The following is a 17231-nucleotide window of genomic DNA, read 5'->3' on the forward strand; positions in this document are numbered from 1 at the left end:
CGTTTAATTCGATTTAATAAGGAAATCAGTTTCTAAGAATACTTGGAGCGTGCAGATCGAGTTCCCGTGGTAAAAAGACGATCTCAGAATCCTCTTTAGTGCACCTTTAAAGGGCCACTGAAAGGGGTGTTTGAGCTCGGCTCTAAAATGCTTGCACTATGTAGAGTACAGGCTACCGAGCGTCCATGCCGTGTACGAGACCTCAAATGCGAGTGGGAAATTTACAATACACTTTTAAAAATTCTCTTTCGCACCTCGCGGCGAGTGCAGGGCTTTCGCACGAAACCTGGCATACGACGTCACGTCGTGCAAGGTCCAGTATACAGCACAACATGCAACTCGTAATCACCCACCTCCAAACCGATATGATGTAGTCAAGCCTTTATATCCATTACTGAAGTTTGTCCCATGAGTGATGGTGGCGAATAGGTAATAAACAGTTTCGTTACAAAATAATGGGCCTGTGCACGCAATTTATGGCGAGTACTTTCCATGAAAGTGGTTGCAAAGTCCAAGTCCTGTTCTTGTGGTGAAGAGGTTTTTGCTGGCAACAGTGACCAAATCCATTGTTGTGGCTCTGTGACTACCATGGTATGACTGATCCCAATTGAAGCTTTTGACTGGGCTTTGGAAACACAGCAAGCCTTGTTGCAATCTTAACAAGTGGTGAGGTGGCTGGCTATAAGAGTTGAACAAATTTCAGTTAACCAGCCTACTAATCAACACGTCCTAGCTGCTTTTCGATGTCCACCACCAGTGACAATACTTTCTATACACAAGGAAATGGTTTACTGACTTTTTAACTGGTCACTTTTTCTAGCCGCACGAGTTGAGCTCAGTCCCCTGCATATGGCAAGTACTCTACCATAGAGTTTCGAAATACCATCTAGAGGGAAAGCTGGTGCCACCGTCCAAGCTAATTTCTTGAAGGGCACTTCATCTGCCATGGGAGTGGCACAAAGAGAGAGGTATCTTACTTGGCTTGGCTAGTGTTAGCCCTAGTCATAACTGGGACTGCAGAAATACAAATTCTCGCAAAACATATACTACAAGGAAATATGCATTTTACATTCAATATGTCCTATAATAAGATATGCTTACTGTACACTGCAATAAATGAGCAGAAAAGCAGATAGGCATAAACGAGCACCGAATTTATCTAGGGGTAAAAAAGGGCTTTTTCATCATGCCACCAAATATAGCCAACCGTCGAAAGCGTTCTTTTGCTTTTAACAGACGTGCCTTTCAAAGCAAATATTCATTCAAAAAAATTTTTACTCCTTAAAATTGTACACTGCAGATGCTTCCGTTTGTGCATTGTGAAAAAACGTTTCATTGGTGTCATCTGCTACTGCAGGTTCGTGTCCCATGTTCATGCATAGGCTATGGTTCGTGCCGTGAGAAACTTGCCCGAACCCTCGCTTTTCTATGAGAAACTAGTTTGCATGTGCTAAGTGCTAGCTCTCACCATGTCCTAGTGCTGCGCTTAGATTTTGCCAAAATATGTATTAGGAAGCTGAAACCTGCCGTACCTGTGACGGCTGTGTTCATGCTGGTAAGTGTGGCATGCGGATATTTGCTTGAATTAATTCATGAATGGAAGTCATTCCTCATTGCAGTGAATGGCTAGCGTCAGGCTTTGAAATGAAGCAAATGCAATCCTCGACGAGTGCGGTTAACATAGTTGCGCTTGTCGAAGTACTTTGCGCTTTTAAAACACAAGTGTCTTGAGACTCCTGTGAGAAATGTGCGGAGTGGCCACAATAGCAGGGTACCGAGTTTTAAATTCACAAGAAGCTTTGTACCCTTCTTTTACCTTTCAATGCACAGCTAGAACAGGTTGCTGCTGAGCAAACCAGCTTGCTGCGTAAATGGCTCCAAGTGACAGGGCAAACGTGCTTCAAGCCGAGCAGGCACCAGACACTATGCTCAGCTCACTTAGAAGCAAGCGCCTTTGGATGCTTTGGATCTCAAATGAACCAAGTGCATAGCTGTATAAATACACCACCTTAAAAGGCGCAAAACATCAATGAAAACAAAACTGAACAACCAAGAAACCATCCGTAGCACAGTCAACAAGCCGCCAGATGTCAATCCGAAGCATCTAACTTCCCGGCATGCCTTGGGCGTCATTGGTGGATAAAATGCACGCTGCCAGCTTTCCCTCTAGTGGTGATTAAAAAATCTGCACTCTACCACTGAACCATTGGTGGCATCTCCACTGCTAAGTTTATTACCTGAAAATTCCCTGCCAAAGCATCTGGTTGCTGCTATGTTCTACACAACACAGAACGAAAGTTCTCATGATAATCAGGTAGACAAAAGCTGCATTGTGTCAGCTACAATTACACCACCTGTGAACATATGGCACGATAAGTTACTTGGAAGTAGCACATATGGGGACACTTCACCTGTCAGCAGTGGTGTGTTTGTGTCGTCGAGACATGTGGTTTCTGAGTTGTTCCCTTCTTGAGCACAAGTATGAGCATGCACTGCACGCAAATCGTTTCTCACCAGTATGTGTGAGCATGTGGCGTGATAATGCAGAACTTTGAGCTGTCACAAAGGAACACAAACTGCACATATATGGTTTCTCCCCCGTGTGGCGGCGGCGGATGTGGAGAAGGCAGTGTTCTTTCACTCCAAACTCTTCTGAGCAGACATCGCATTTGAACGGCTTTTCTCCGGTGTGAATTCGCAGGTGTCGCTTCAGATTCCCTATAATTGTTGAGGTGTAGGGGCAGAGATGGCAACGGAGTACTGGCTGCTGCCGTCCAGGAATGCTGTGGTGCAGCGCAGACTGGCCGGAACCTCTGCCACGCTCATCACCGTCTCCTTCCAAATCCACAACAGAATTTTCCCAGAGGCTGTCAGACCAGAACTCAGCTTCTGCAACTTCAGTAAAAAATTTCAACATTAATGAAATGTGAACAGTGCAAGAAGCACATTTTGCAAAGCATCAAGATACCATCATTACATTTTAGCCACATCTTCATCATCCCACTTTAGGCAACAACAGCAAAAGTGATGAACATGCAATTTGACATTCGTGCACAATGACCTTAAATGATCAGCTTTAACACTTGTGTAACGTTCTCAAACTGGGGATTATTCCAATGCTGGACTGTGCTTGTGCCCGTAAAACTACTCTAATCGGGAAAGGCCACCTGCATACGATTTGAGATTGGTCCCTGCATTGAAAAAACCAAATAGTTTCATTAGAGAAGAAAACATTCTTACATGGCTGTCTAAAAAATAACAAACACATGTACACTGTTAAAAAGCTCAACTGCCAAATCATAAGCACACAACATGTGCCAAAGAACAGAAATGTCCACCATTGAACTGAACAACAGAAAATGGTACTAAAACATGCGGTGAAAACAAATACACAGCACAAGCACCAGCAGAAGTATTAAAAGTTCTGGTGGAAACCAGCTATGAAGAGCTGTACTGATCAAAAATCCAATACTGACATAATTAAAAGTTAATAACCAGAGCTTTCAGTGGGTTACACATACATTTACTTGTCAAAATAATCGTAAAAACTCTGAAAGCAGATATTGACCTACTCTTTCAGTTCCTTCAGACCAAAGTGTGAAGTCGACATCCACGCCAGCTTTGAACATGTGACTGCCACCTAGAGCACTGCACAGGCCGGAATTATTGGCCCGGGCCCGGAGGCCTCTTCTGTTATTTGCTGAAGCCCGGCCCAGCCGCTCCAAACATAGGCCCAGGCCCAAGAGCCCTAGCCCTAGTGAACTCTCAGCTACCCGGCCCGGCCCAGCCCTCCATGTGCGCGGGCCCGGTTCAGGCCCTGAACAACAAAATAAGAGCACTTCACTAACACAAATGTCATAACGAATTTCAGTGAAAGCCTTTTTTTTACAATTGAGGTGTGAAATCTAGTTTTTCGCTCAAATAGTTGAAAACCGGGGCTAATTGCCTTGACCTGCTATTGTCTTCACCTGTAAATACCTTGAGAACTAACAAGCGAGCTTTCAGTTAAAGTGCCTGTTCAGTATGCAAGCCCGAGCCCAACCAAGGCTCGCCAAATTACAGGCCTGGGCCCAGCCCGGGCCGGGCCGACCATTGACAATCCGAGCCCGGCCCAGGCCCGGCTAAAAATCTTGACCAAGTCTGACCCAGGTTTTCGGATAAGTCCGAGCCTGTGCAGTGCTTATTACCACCACCCCATGCCGCTTAGTGTACATGAAGATGAGAACCGGTCTTTGATGATTGCACAGGGGCTAAAATTTGTATTTGTTTAAGAATTTGTGTTTTAGAGCTACTGCTCTACCTTCCTTATTGTAACATGTGAAAGGATATATTAACTCGCTCGCAAAGGTTTTACCGATGTTTCTGCACAGCATTACGGTATTGAAGTATATATAACGCAGTTTCAGTTTTCAAAATACTGCTCCATCATTAGTAGCTATTGTGTGTTTTGTTTGATTCTGGATAAACAAGATTCATGGATATCATTGGCCCAAAGCATGGGCAAGCAATGCTTTTTCAGCCAAGTATTCACAGTAATCAGTCACCAAGATCCCTTGCACAACATGACAAGAGAAAATATGAAGACGCGAAATCATGCACACGAGCCTGTGATGTACCTCACTTCAAGAGAATACTACATACTGAACAAACAAATCACTCTCAACTCTTATCGGACTGTTAAGTCTCCAGCGAGAATAAACTCAAACGTATGCATGTAAAGGATGTATGCATATGTTAAACTGTATTAGTCTATCACTTCATAACGCAATAGAGAAACGAATAGAATTTCTACTGGTTTCTCCCATCACAATTTTTGCCAGGGCAGTCTCAGTGACTAAGTGCTGTTCCTGAAAAAAAAAAAATCTTGCATTAAAAGGCATGTGTGCACCATCTGTAAGCACGTACATACACAGGTATAGAGAACACAGTAGTTCAGCAGTAGCGTTTCATTCTGGTTGAACAGCTGGATTTTCCAGAAAAACAATTGGAATATGAACTGCAAAGCCACATTTTTATTTCAGCTGACTGTCCTACCAGTATGTATAATTGTATAACCAACATGTACAAAAGCCACAGAGTAAAAAACTCTGCACAGACCCCTCATTATTTACTCGTAACGCAATCTCGAATAGTCAGCCCTCGATATAACGAACATGCATATAACAATTTATTTCCAATATCAAGCTCTTAATATATTTAAGAAATGCATGCAATTTACAATTCGTATATCGAACATGGTTGGCCATGAAACGGATACGTCCAACTCCCCAGCACCACGCAGTGCCCACTCGGATGGCAGGTGGTAGGCTTAGCCGCAGTACACAAGTGACTGGTGGTGGTGCAGCAAGCATTCGTGTTTTAACGCGAGAGCGTTAAGGCCCCTGTTCTGCAGAAAATCCAGCATCGACATCATTGCCAGCAAAAAAATCCCCAGAGAAGCAACCCAGGTGGGCCCCCTAGGTAACGTGACTTTGTGGCGTCATCACAACCTGCCCACCGGACCGTGAGCAAACTGACCGCCGAGGCAGGTAGCAGTTAAATAATGATTGGTCGAGAGAGCTTGCTCGGGAAGAGCTACCTGGGTTGCACAAGCCCCACCGCTGGCAGCACCTGCTATTGCAGGGCAGGGGTGTATTGCTTAACTATTGCACCAGTGTGCCAGGAGTGGGATGAGGACTCCCAGGGATTTATGAATGTAATGTCCCCAATAACAAATTTCACGTATTATAAGCATTAACCAAATAACGCTATCGTGCCATACCCTTAAGACGGAGCTTAAGTATTCCCTCCAATTTTCATCCTGAATTCGCCAGTAGTACCACGTAAAATACAGCGGTGCGGAGGATTAGCAGCCTGGCCATCAGCACAAATTCATGCCTCATGCACCCATCGACAGTACCCAGTGGTGTGAACGATTGTACCCTCGCAGCAACCATAGTGCACTCATGTTGGCTGTCACGGAGGTGGTGAAAACAGCAATAGCTTTCACTCTGACATAGGATTTCACTACGGCATCTCTCATAGCCTGAGTCGCTTTGGGACGTTAAACCCCCATAAACCATCTGACATAGCATTTATTGTGCGACACAACTGTAATGCGGTTAAGCCACCCTGGCTGCCGCTTGGCCTGCTATAGTTGCATTGGCGATGTGTGAGGGGAAGCCAACCTAACTGGCACTTAGTTTTTTGAGGCCTCCAAAATCACCGGCACGCTATATTATGAGATTTTGACAGGTTGGGAATACAAAATGCGAAACAGACACTCACTGATTCTTCAGTCAAAACAAAATTCAGAGCAATAAGTACAATGAAAAATTAAAACACATCATGTCGGCACTAACAAGTTTGAAGCAAAAGGGAAAGCCATAAACACAATGCGAGAAAAGCAGTGGCAAATAATGAACATCAAAGCTTGTGTCAAATTATGTCAAATAGTGCAGTAAGAGTGAAATGTTAGTAAGCTGATTCTGCTCATTTATAGTAGTCTGTAAAAAAAACTAATGACAGAGAATGGGTAATTGTAAGGTTATATTATCTTGTACTATGACCCAATGAGCAGGAATTTAATTTGAAAGTGAGCTTGAGCAACTGATGACAGACTACAAGATAAGAAATACAGTCTCCTTTGTTTAATGATGTTAAGCCAGCCCTACTTAGCAAAATGGAATTAAAGATGCAAGAAATGAACCAAGCAATGGCATTTTACAGAGATTACTTTTTAATTAGAGTGATTACTGTAAATACTTAATTCATAAATGATAATCGTATTTTGAGGCATTTGGCACTTTGAGACAGGCAGAATGCAGGTCAGGATGTGATCCGGAAAAAAAAAAAATACATTAGCTGGGATTCGAATATGCAACTGCTGAGTCAGGATCCAGGCGAGCTTTTTTCAGCGTGACTCATGGCAAAATGCATGTCAAGGACCAGGTCACAAACCCTGCAAATAGAACTAAAACACACAGCATTAACTCGACAAGGTGTAAAAAATAAGAGGCAACCACTACCTGTCGACATACACAGATCTAGGCATCAATATGCACATTGCCTGAAACTGAATGCCTGCCTTCTCAATTGACATCCAAGCTAAATGTGACACTTCAGCAAGAAGGCATCGAATAAGAAAAATGCAAGCAGAAAAAAGGAACGAGACAATGCTTTCTGAAATTTTCATCTCAAAAATGTCTTAGATTTGACAAACATGTACAGCATGTGTGCACAGAGGCCAAACCCTCGTGCAGAACGGCCGAAATGCGTGCTCTAAGCCGTTCTGCGATACGTGCGTGACGTCTAGCAATAACGCCTGGTTCGAAACTGGTCGGGTGTGAACATGGGCAGCCAAACTGTTAGCATCGCTCGTCTATTCACGGCTCATTGGCTGCCGCGGCTTTGCCGCTGGCTTTTGTCATCAGAAGCGCTGTCTATGCATCTTTGAGTTCCCATGCTGCCTTGAGCAATGATATGCAGATTTCAGTAATCACCAAGGCTGCAGAGCACTGTACGCAGACTTGAGGCACGTGCTCGCAGTAGTCATGCAATGCAGGGGTGGAGCTATGACACAGTGAAATATTCCATGCCAAGCTTCCACACATGAAAAAAAGAAAATAAAATAAAAATCCAAGCATCATGCGCATAGTTGCTGGTTTAGTTTCACAGCCGGCACCGTAGACAGTGCATGTGACGGCAAAGAGAGACGGCCACCAAGCCGAAAAAAAGACGGGAAATGCTATCAGTCCAAACCGCGCATGCTCACATTCAGCTCATCTCGAACCAGGTGTTATCGCTAGATGTGGCGTGCATAGGCGAGAGCAGCCCCCCGGAGCACGCAGTTCGTGCATTCCAGACAGACGTTTTGCCCTCTGTACTGCACATACTGCACATACTGCACATACGCAGATATGAACACCTGTGAGAAAAGAGCCATCATAAAGGACCGAAACACCACCACCACATATTCCATCTAATGCCACTCAACTCTTGATTTTTACTACACACTGCAAACGACTGCACTGATTCAAGGTGGTGTAGAAAATGAAAACATAGCAAGGATATAACTACAGATAACAGAATATAATTTACCATTCAATTATAAAATACAGGTTGGACTGTTTAGTTTTTATTTCTTGAAAATTCCGGACTTTTGTTCAGTGTGTATTTCAGAATGTTTTTTTTTTTTACAAATATTTTCAACAAATTAATTACTGACTTTTTTTCAGTGATTTAATGCTGCGAGCCTGGGAGGTCAAAAGTCATTCAGAGTCTATCTCGGCGTTTTTGTCAGCATGAACAGTTTATTTGCCAATAATTAACATGCAAATGGTAGTACAGTAGAGCCCTCTTATAACGAGCCTGACAGTCGTGCAGATATCATTTGCTGTATCAGAAAGTGGGCTTTTCTTATTACAGCCAATAATACAAAGCGGAACAAAAGCGACATTTCTTTCTTTAAACCGCCCGTTATACACATCTGCTTCTCCAAATTAAGCCGTATTACAGCAATTTTGAGGCTCTCCAGCACAGTCAGGCCCTCACCGAGACTCTCACTGCCAATAGCCTGCCTTACGGACGTGTTACAACTAATCACAGTTGAAATGTTTACGGTAGCTGGTGGTAAGTTGGCCTCCTCACCATCGTCTTCATCAGAGTCCTGGCAGGTCAGGAATGCTCGTATGTTCGCCATACGGTGGTTTCATTAGTAGTGGCTCTGCAATGTCGATGCCATCTGCATCAACGAAATCAACCCATGTGACATCAAGTCCACGCAACTGTTCATCAGCAAAGTGCTGCAACAAATCCACATGCGTCTGATTACATGGTGTTCAGCAGTGTCTTCTGTTGTTTCTGAACCCAAAAGCCTGCCCTACAGAAGCGATTTGTGTTGCACTCGGCAGCCAGTTGTAATTTCCACGGCAGTAAACGAATGCACTGTAACTGGAACGGCCCAATCTGGCCAGTAAACTACTATCGGCAAGCGCTGGTGTCGCACCACTGATGGGACACCTTCAGAGCGTGAATAAAACCGCATCGACTGACCCTCTAGTCTCATTGTGGGCGGTACAGCACAAAACTGAAGAAAGACTAAAGAAGACCACCCACAATGAACTATTATTACCATGCTTGACCAGCTATCTCTCCTTCTACCTTGTAGTCTGTCTGGACACACTTGGCCGGCTGTTAACTTCAATTTCAATGCCACCTATATTATTGTTCTTTAGGGGGGGAGGAGGGGTGTCAACATACACTTCTGGGGAGATCATGGGAGCTGGGAGATGCTCTTCGGCCTCCGCGCTGGTGGGATAATAATTAATAATAATAACAATTGGTTTTGGAGGAAAGGAAATGACGCAGTATCTGTCTCATATATCCGCCAACACCTGAACCAGCCGTAAGGGAAGGGATAAAGGAGGGAGTGAAAGAAGAAAGGAAGAAAGAGGTGCCATAGTGGAGGGCTCCGGAATAATTTTCACCACCTGGGGATCTTTAATGCGCACTGACATCGCACAGCACGCAGACGCCTTGGCGTTCTGCCTCCATAAAAACGCAGCCGCCGCGGTCGGGTTCGAATCCGGGAACTCCGTATCAGTAGCCAAGCACCCTAACCACTGAGCCACCACGGCAGGTAAGCACGCTGGCAGGAAGTGCATGTTTTTCAGCTGCCAGGGGAGAGTTTTGGGTGCCTTCTCATACGTAACAAAGTGGTGCGGCCACAGTTGTTCGAACTGCAATGCAGTGCTATAGCTATAATACACATTTTGTCTGCAACAGAGACTTTGTTCGTAATAAGCGAGCATTCCGTTATATCTGCTGCCATTATAAGAGGGCTACACTGTACTTGGAGCTGTGCTTGTAGGATGAATTCCTTCCTTTTAGGAAGGATGAATGCTCTCGTGCAGTGGCCAACAAAGCTGATCTGTTCACTCCGCCGCGGGTTCAAATCCCGAGTTGCAGCATTATTTATTTATGGTTTGGCCAAGGTCTCCTTCAAGGTCAAGCTTCACACAAACTCTGTGAGCCAGTTGAACCTCGTGAAATAGTGCTTTCACAATAAAAGTCGGTTCTGTTGTAGTGCCTGCTCTAGCCTTCACTCTCCTCTTTATCTTTACTGCACAGACATCTGAACTCTTCACCTTTCACACTTCATCGCATAAATGTACCATGTTGTGCTCGCATTCGCACACATGCACATACATGTTAATACGAACTATGTTAAAACGAATTCTCAGGTAATATGAACAATTGTTAGACCATTTGGTTGGTTTCCCATAGGACTCAATGCAAAAAAATCCGCTTAAAAAACACGCCACTGCCCTGCGATGGCAGGTGCTGCCTTGTGAGAACCAGGTTGCTTTTGCCGAGCAACCTCTCTCAACCAATCATTAATTGAACTGCCACGTGCTACGGTGGGCAGTTTGCTCGCAATCTGACGGGCGGGTTGTGATGATGTCACAAAGCCACACAGAGGTCGCACAGAGCGACGGCACAGACAATGACTAAGCGGCTGAGTGGAAGCTCCAGTGTAGCGCACTACAATAAGGCAGATGTTGGACACTGTCAACTAAACTCGGAGGAACTTGAGTCCACTCCAGTCCACGATGCATCTGCATTGTGGGCTTGGTATGCTCAGCTAGCTCAGGCTATTGGAACCCTACACTTCCCAGACCTGTCTAATGTCAAGATTGCCCTTTGGAACCTCAACTGTAACTGTAAATGATTCTTCCATTTTCTGTAAACGAACAAGATATTTATTTCTCAGGGGTTCATATTACAAATAAATTTTATCCCACCATGTTTAGAAGTAATCCTCCAAGGTGGCGTTGCAAATTGGCATCACTCGGGTAGGTGCTAATTAAATCAACCTTAGACTCCTGTTAACCAAAGGATCAGGCTTGCAAATACTGAACAACAGATACCATCAATCAGGTGAATGAGAAATGGGAAGAATATAAATAACCTGTTTATAACCTTCATAGATTACGACAAAGCATCTGACTTGGTCAAAGCCTCAGCAGTCATGGAAGCATTGCATAATGAGGGTATAGAAGAGACATATGTAAAAGTACTAGAAAATACCTGCAGTGGTTGCACAGTGTCCATGTTCCTTCACAGGGGAAGTGATAAAATACCAATCGCAAAGGGTGTCGGGCAAGGAGACACAAATCTCTCCAGTACTACTCACCACGTGTTTAAAGCAGGTATTCAGGAGGAAAAAAAAAGGATGGCAAGCGATGACTTAAGGGGTTAAGCACCATCCTCCATGCCCTACCTGTTCCGTGATTGCGTATGTAGGTGGAAGAAGGCCGGCATGTTGGGCACCTGCACGTGGACCAGGTTTAGCTGGAATGTTCATGGCATTAGTGCCACAGCACCCTGCAGTTCCTGCCGCTCGGCAGTGTCCGCATGTGGGCAGTGGGCATGTGGTGATGAGACGATGCCGTATGCCCGATGCCAGTGGTCAGCTGATCTGGACAGTGTGGAAGCCATCACTGTGCCAATAAAATAGTTTAAGCTCTGTTGCTTGATTGCGCTGAGTAGCAAACAAGGACAAAACAAGACGGCTGGACATGGTGCAACTATCACCTGAAATTTTATTTTAAAAAATAAAATTTTATTTTAAATTTCCCTTAACATGGCCATTTTTTCAAATAAAATTTCCGTTGATAGTTGCGCCATGTCCAGTCTTGGTTGTTGTCCTTGTAACTACTCAGCGCAGTCAAACAACCGAGTATTACAATACCAATTAGCTTTTTTTGTCACCTTGCTTAGTTTAAGCTGTCACACACGTGTTTGTCAGTAGTGCCTGCACGTTATGCGAAATAAAACAAGTGCTGAAATTTGTGTTACACAGTGGTAACCGGGTTGTCAGTTTTTTTTTTCCTTGCTTTATTCCCTAACTTATATATACGCTCCTATCCAATGTGCCAGTTTGCAGGAAGTTGCAGATGCCCCATTGGTGGTCCTGCAGATAATAATTTGAGCTTGAATCTTGTATTATTTAAAGTAAAACTGCTATACCTTAATTGAGAGAAGGGCAAAAAAAAAGTGATAGCAAGTGATCTTTCACGCCTCCCACTTCCTTTTGAGTGTATACATTCCCAAGCCCATCCTCATTATATTCTTATGCCTCGTACTGCGCTGTTTTGTCCTTCCCTTGTTGCCATGCAACATCTGGCCCAAACTTGCAGTTTACCAAATTTCTCCCCCTTTCAGTGAAAGTAAGTGGCAGCAGTAGATACACACATACTCCTGCCTAGCCCATGAAAGCACACACTTAAGACCCGTGTTAGGTCTGAACGTTAAGCGTGATCCCTCAATTGTGATATACCACTGAAGTTCCTGCCACAACAGTACTACCATAACTGCAACTACTACAACTGCTACTACAACCACGACAGCAACCATTACTACTAGCACTACTACTTCTACTGCCGCGACGATGTTTACTACAATGGCTACTTGAACCACTACTACACCACTGCTACTAATAATAATAATAATACAACCAGCACTACTAATACCACTATTATCCCTGCCACTCCTGATTGACAGTACTTTCAAAGCAGTGGCACCACTAAAATACCATCAACCACGAAAAACTTTTCAGTACAGCTACTACTGCAAAAGGATACCGCTTCTCTCTCCTTCTCAGATGGTTAAAAAGAGCCAACCACCATTATGGTGCGCTCTTCAACTTTCACCAACGTGTTTGGATATATCCTATTGTAAATGAGAGCCAGCTTTGCACAGCTTCCTTGCTCGAGAAGATAGCACATTCATGACAGCATCATTAAAAAATTAGCACAAAGTCGTGGTAGTGCCAAGTCTTAGTCCTCAAAATGGCGAAACACAGGTTGTATTAAACACGCCAAACTGAACAGAACCTTGGTAACTCTCGGCATGCTAGCAATTGTTCCCTCACTTTACATGTTTGGCAGGATATTCATATCAGCTAAGACCTGCCTATAAACCCAAACATGCCGTAAGAATCGATTTTATATGACTCCAACGCAATAAAACAAGGCAGAAAAAGCAAACAGGATACTGAATAAATTTGGTGTTGCAAACCCTAACCAACACGGACATATGGTGCCATAGCTTACTTTAGACGCTAGGCCACCTCAAAAGTTCACAAACAGGACACCACGCAAATCAGAAATAGCTAGATGACCATTTTAACTTGAAAGCAGAAAAAGAAAATGTATGGCTGATTTCAACTTAAAATAAAGCAGGCAGTGATCACACTGCCAGAATCCACAGTACCAGTCCGCAAAAAAGAAAAGTGCAGCAAACCTTTCAGTTCGTTACCCACACAAACTTTAACATTCAACTAAAATATGATTAAACAATGCTCTTGATTAATGCTTATAGATGACACAGAAAGTAATTTTAGCAACCTAAGGCAAGATGCCAGCCCCAGAGACTTGCGCATAACTTTAATCTGCACTGTCCATCCAGAGATGTGACCTACCATCAGTTCTCAAGTATAAGCAGCTTGCAAGCGTCAGGTGCATGGCAGGGCAGTGAATTAATTCACCTAGGTTGTCCTGTGTTTAGCTGGTTCAAATGCAAAGCATCTACGCTGCCATTCACGGGCTTAATACAGCAAAAGGCTCCTTTTGTTGAACTAGCGCATAGTTGACACTCAAGTTGCAATGCAGTTGCCACAGTTTTATTCTTTCGAGCTCTACATTGAAAACCTCATCAAAAAGTGAGAGGCAAAGCCAGATATTTAATGAAATTCAAGGCCGAATTGCCCGAAAACTGTACAAACACTAGTAGCAGCTCAAAGAAAACTGTCTTCCTCAAAGTCAGGCCTTATGTTAGGAAAGTGTGTCACAAATAAAGTAAACAAAAGAGAAAAAGTTGGGCTCTAACGTACATGTACAACTAAGTAAACTGAATGCAGTGCGCCCTCCTCATATTACAGCAGCGTTCAAATGATACATAAAATTAACTTTTAGAATGCTCCAAGGTTCTTTATTCTTTCCACTAAGATGCTTCGCATACTATACATGTACAGTCACTACTGCTATTACCCCGAGCAATTTTTGACGAGAGAACGACATAGACCTCCACTTCTTTTTTTTTTCTCGACGAGCAAAGTTCAAGAAATACATTGTGCATAAAGTACTGTTAACCACCCGCCTCCCTGAAGTGCTGATAAAGCAGCCCGTGAATTAAACTAAAATGAATGAAATACCTCGATGGTAGAATCAAACTGCAATCAAATGCTTATGACCAAACAAGACGACATTTAGAAACAAGCTCAATTTAAATTTAGCCATGGCATTCTTTGGCTAGGCTGCTTTTGCACCGCTAAAATCAAAATCATCATCATAATCTGTGATAGATTACAGCGCCATCGCTCTGCCGTTCTCGCAGGAACTCAAATATAGTAACCAATGTACTGTCTCAAGGCTAGTATTTTCTTTTTCTTCATCATACACGATTACTGGTTCATTGTCTTCTTTCACGCTCACCTGGATGACAAGGATACTGCTACACAATCAGTTGTGCTGTACGGTGTGTGAACTGCACACATCCCTGCATATACATCACCATCATCATCCGCCTGACTACACCCACCGCAGAGCAAAGGCATTTCCCATTTCTCTCCAATTAACAATGTCCTTTTCCAGCTGCAGCTGCCGTACCCCTGCAAGCTTGTTAATCTTATCCGCCTACATAACTTTCTGCCACCCCCTGCTATGCTTTCCTTCTCTTGGAATGTACTCCGTTACCCTTAAGGACCAGCGCTTATCTTGCCGTCACGTTACATGCCCTGCCCAAACCCAATTCTTCTCTTGATTTCAACTCGGACGTCACTAACCCGCGTTTGTTCCCTCAACCACTCTGCCCGCTTCCGGTCTCTTAATGTGACACCTATCATTTTTCTGCATTGTCTTTAACCTAAGCTGAACTCTTTAGGTTAGCAACCCGTTTCTGAGCCATAGGTGAGTACTGGTATGATACAGCTGTTGTATACTTTTCTCTTAAAGATTTTTTTTGGTTTGGTTTATGAAGGTTTAACGTCCCAAAGCAACTCAGGCTATGAGAGACGCCGTAGAGAAGGGCTCCAGAAATTTTGACTACCTGGGGTTCTTTAACGTGCACTGACATCGCACAGTACACAGGCCTCTAGAATTTTGCCTCCATTGAAATTCGACCGCCGCGGCCGGGAAAATTCGACCGCCGCGGCCGGGATCGAACCCGCGTCTTTCAGGCCAGCAGCCGAGCGTCATAACCACTCAGCCACCGCGGCGGCTATTTTTCTCTTGAAGAATATTGATAAACTGCCATTCATGATCCGTGAGAGCCTGCCATATGCACTCCAGTAAATTCTTGCTCTAGTTATTTCCCTCTCATGCTCCGGTTGAGCAGTCACTGCCTGCCCTAAGTAGACACATTCCCTTACCACTTCCAGCACCTCGCTACCAATTGTGAACTGCTGTTCCCTTGCGCGACTGTTGAACATCACCTTGAGTTTCTGTGTGTTAATTTTTAGACCGACCCACCGTTCTGCTCTGCCTGTCTAACTCATTGATCATGATTTGCAGTTCATCTGCTGAATGACTTAGCAAGGCAATGCAATCAGCGAATCTCAGATTACTTAGGTATTCTCCATTAATCAACTCTTATCACCAACTGTTCTCAATTCAGACCATGGAACACCTCCTGTAAAGAGGCAGTGAATAGCAGTGGCGAAATCGTGTCTGCCTGCCTTACATCCTTCCTTATTAGAATTTTATTGCTAACTTTATGAAGGACCATGGTGGCAGCGGAGTTGTTATAGATATCTTCCAGTATTATCACATTAAGACTCTTGTACACCCCCGATTCCACAATGCCTGCATTGCTACTGAGGTTTCCACTGAGTCAAATGCTTTCTCTTAATCAATGAAGGGTATATATAGGGGTTGGTTATAGTCTGCGCATTTCTTTATCACATGATTGATAGTGTGAATTTACAGCGCATGCTTAGAAAGACATGGGCATGTCCAGGTGAGCTGCACAGTGAATGCAAACTTTGGATCCACTGAAAATTTGGCGTGCAAGCCGTTGGCCTCTGGTAAAGGCAGACTGAGGCCTGCGCTTGGGATGCTATGGCAGTTGCCAACAGATTTGGTGCACCACGAGCAATCATGGCATAGGGCATAGCACAGCATGTGCAGCAACCTGAACTGTCAACCTCTCCCAGGAGCAGGTGGCATAATTGATATAGTCACGAGCAAATTAAGCATCTTTTCGTGAAAAACTCAAATGCAGCTTTTAACAATGATGTGCTACAGTAAGTGGCTCCAAAAATAAGTGACAGAAGCAAGAAGCTTCCAGAAACCGCACTCTGTTGACGAATTGCCGGTGGGGCTTGGGATCAAAACACGAATATTGACAGCTACAACGCTTAACGCGCACTATGCGAAAGTTGCATGGGTGTATCGCCAATGCTGCAGACTACGCGGACTTGATATTCTGATCAAGTCAGGTAAATACATAATCCAAAGTTTGTATTGAAAAAGCAAGACTGTTGTGTGCCATCTCTGCGTGAATTTCCAGCGCGCACAAGCGAGCAGTTTAACTGAGAGAAACATTTCACGGAGCGCATTTAGCGATGCAACAGTCTATATGTTACCTTTGGTAGTGAGAAGGCCTATTGAACCCCAGACAGAGGCGCTCTGTAGTTTCTGTATATCTTTCGGACAGACGCATGCTTTGAGATTATACTTCCGTTTTTCAACGCAGTCAGCGTACGAATGGTGCGAACCGAGCGCAAGAGCCCAGAGGTAAAGTGTACTAGAAAATGCATTGCACATCGTCGTCTTGATCAACTTCCAACTGCAACGCAAACAGACCAGCAGATCAGCTTAACCTCGATCAGAGCTTAACCACTTTCGCGCTGTGCATAGCACATCATCGAAGAAAAAAAACATTGCTGCAGTATTCCTGCTAAACAAAGATGTCAATTTCAAGCGAAAAATGGCAACATGGTCGGAAGACGTAGTGCGACACTGCATTGAACAGTCCCGAGCAAATTCTAGTACACTTTACCAGAGCCACCAGAGCGTCGCCATGGCGCCGCCGCGTCATAGGCGCGATACGCTTGAAAATGGCGCCACTGATGCGTTATTCAGGGGACGTTGGTTCCAAATCACGTTGCTTCAGTAAATTTCGTGTCTTTGTAATATTGCCCTCGTCACTTGTGCTTTTTTAAAATCAGACTTTCATAGGTGATGAAG

At 44.1% G+C, this 17231-nt stretch overlaps 1 long non-coding RNA gene across 2 annotated transcripts; it reads right to left on the reverse strand.

The window, feature by feature from the left end:
* Positions 1–366: 366 nt before the first annotated feature.
* Positions 367–17093, reverse strand: LOC144110936 (uncharacterized). 2 transcript variants are annotated; one of them, XR_013309950.1, is made up of 3 exons: positions 16628–17093; positions 11264–11461; positions 367–8722 (listed from the first exon to the last, which is right to left on the reverse strand). It is a non-coding gene; the product is annotated as an uncharacterized LOC144110936 (long non-coding RNA). The 2 variants fall into 2 exon arrangements; XR_013309949.1 differs by having other exon boundaries at positions 11264–11483; positions 16628–17064.
* Between the last annotated feature and the right edge of the window lie 138 nt (positions 17094–17231).

Source organism: Amblyomma americanum, chromosome 11 (assembly GCF_052857255.1).
Source record: "Amblyomma americanum isolate KBUSLIRL-KWMA chromosome 11, ASM5285725v1, whole genome shotgun sequence".
NCBI classification, from domain to species: domain Eukaryota; kingdom Metazoa; phylum Arthropoda; class Arachnida; order Ixodida; family Ixodidae; genus Amblyomma; species Amblyomma americanum.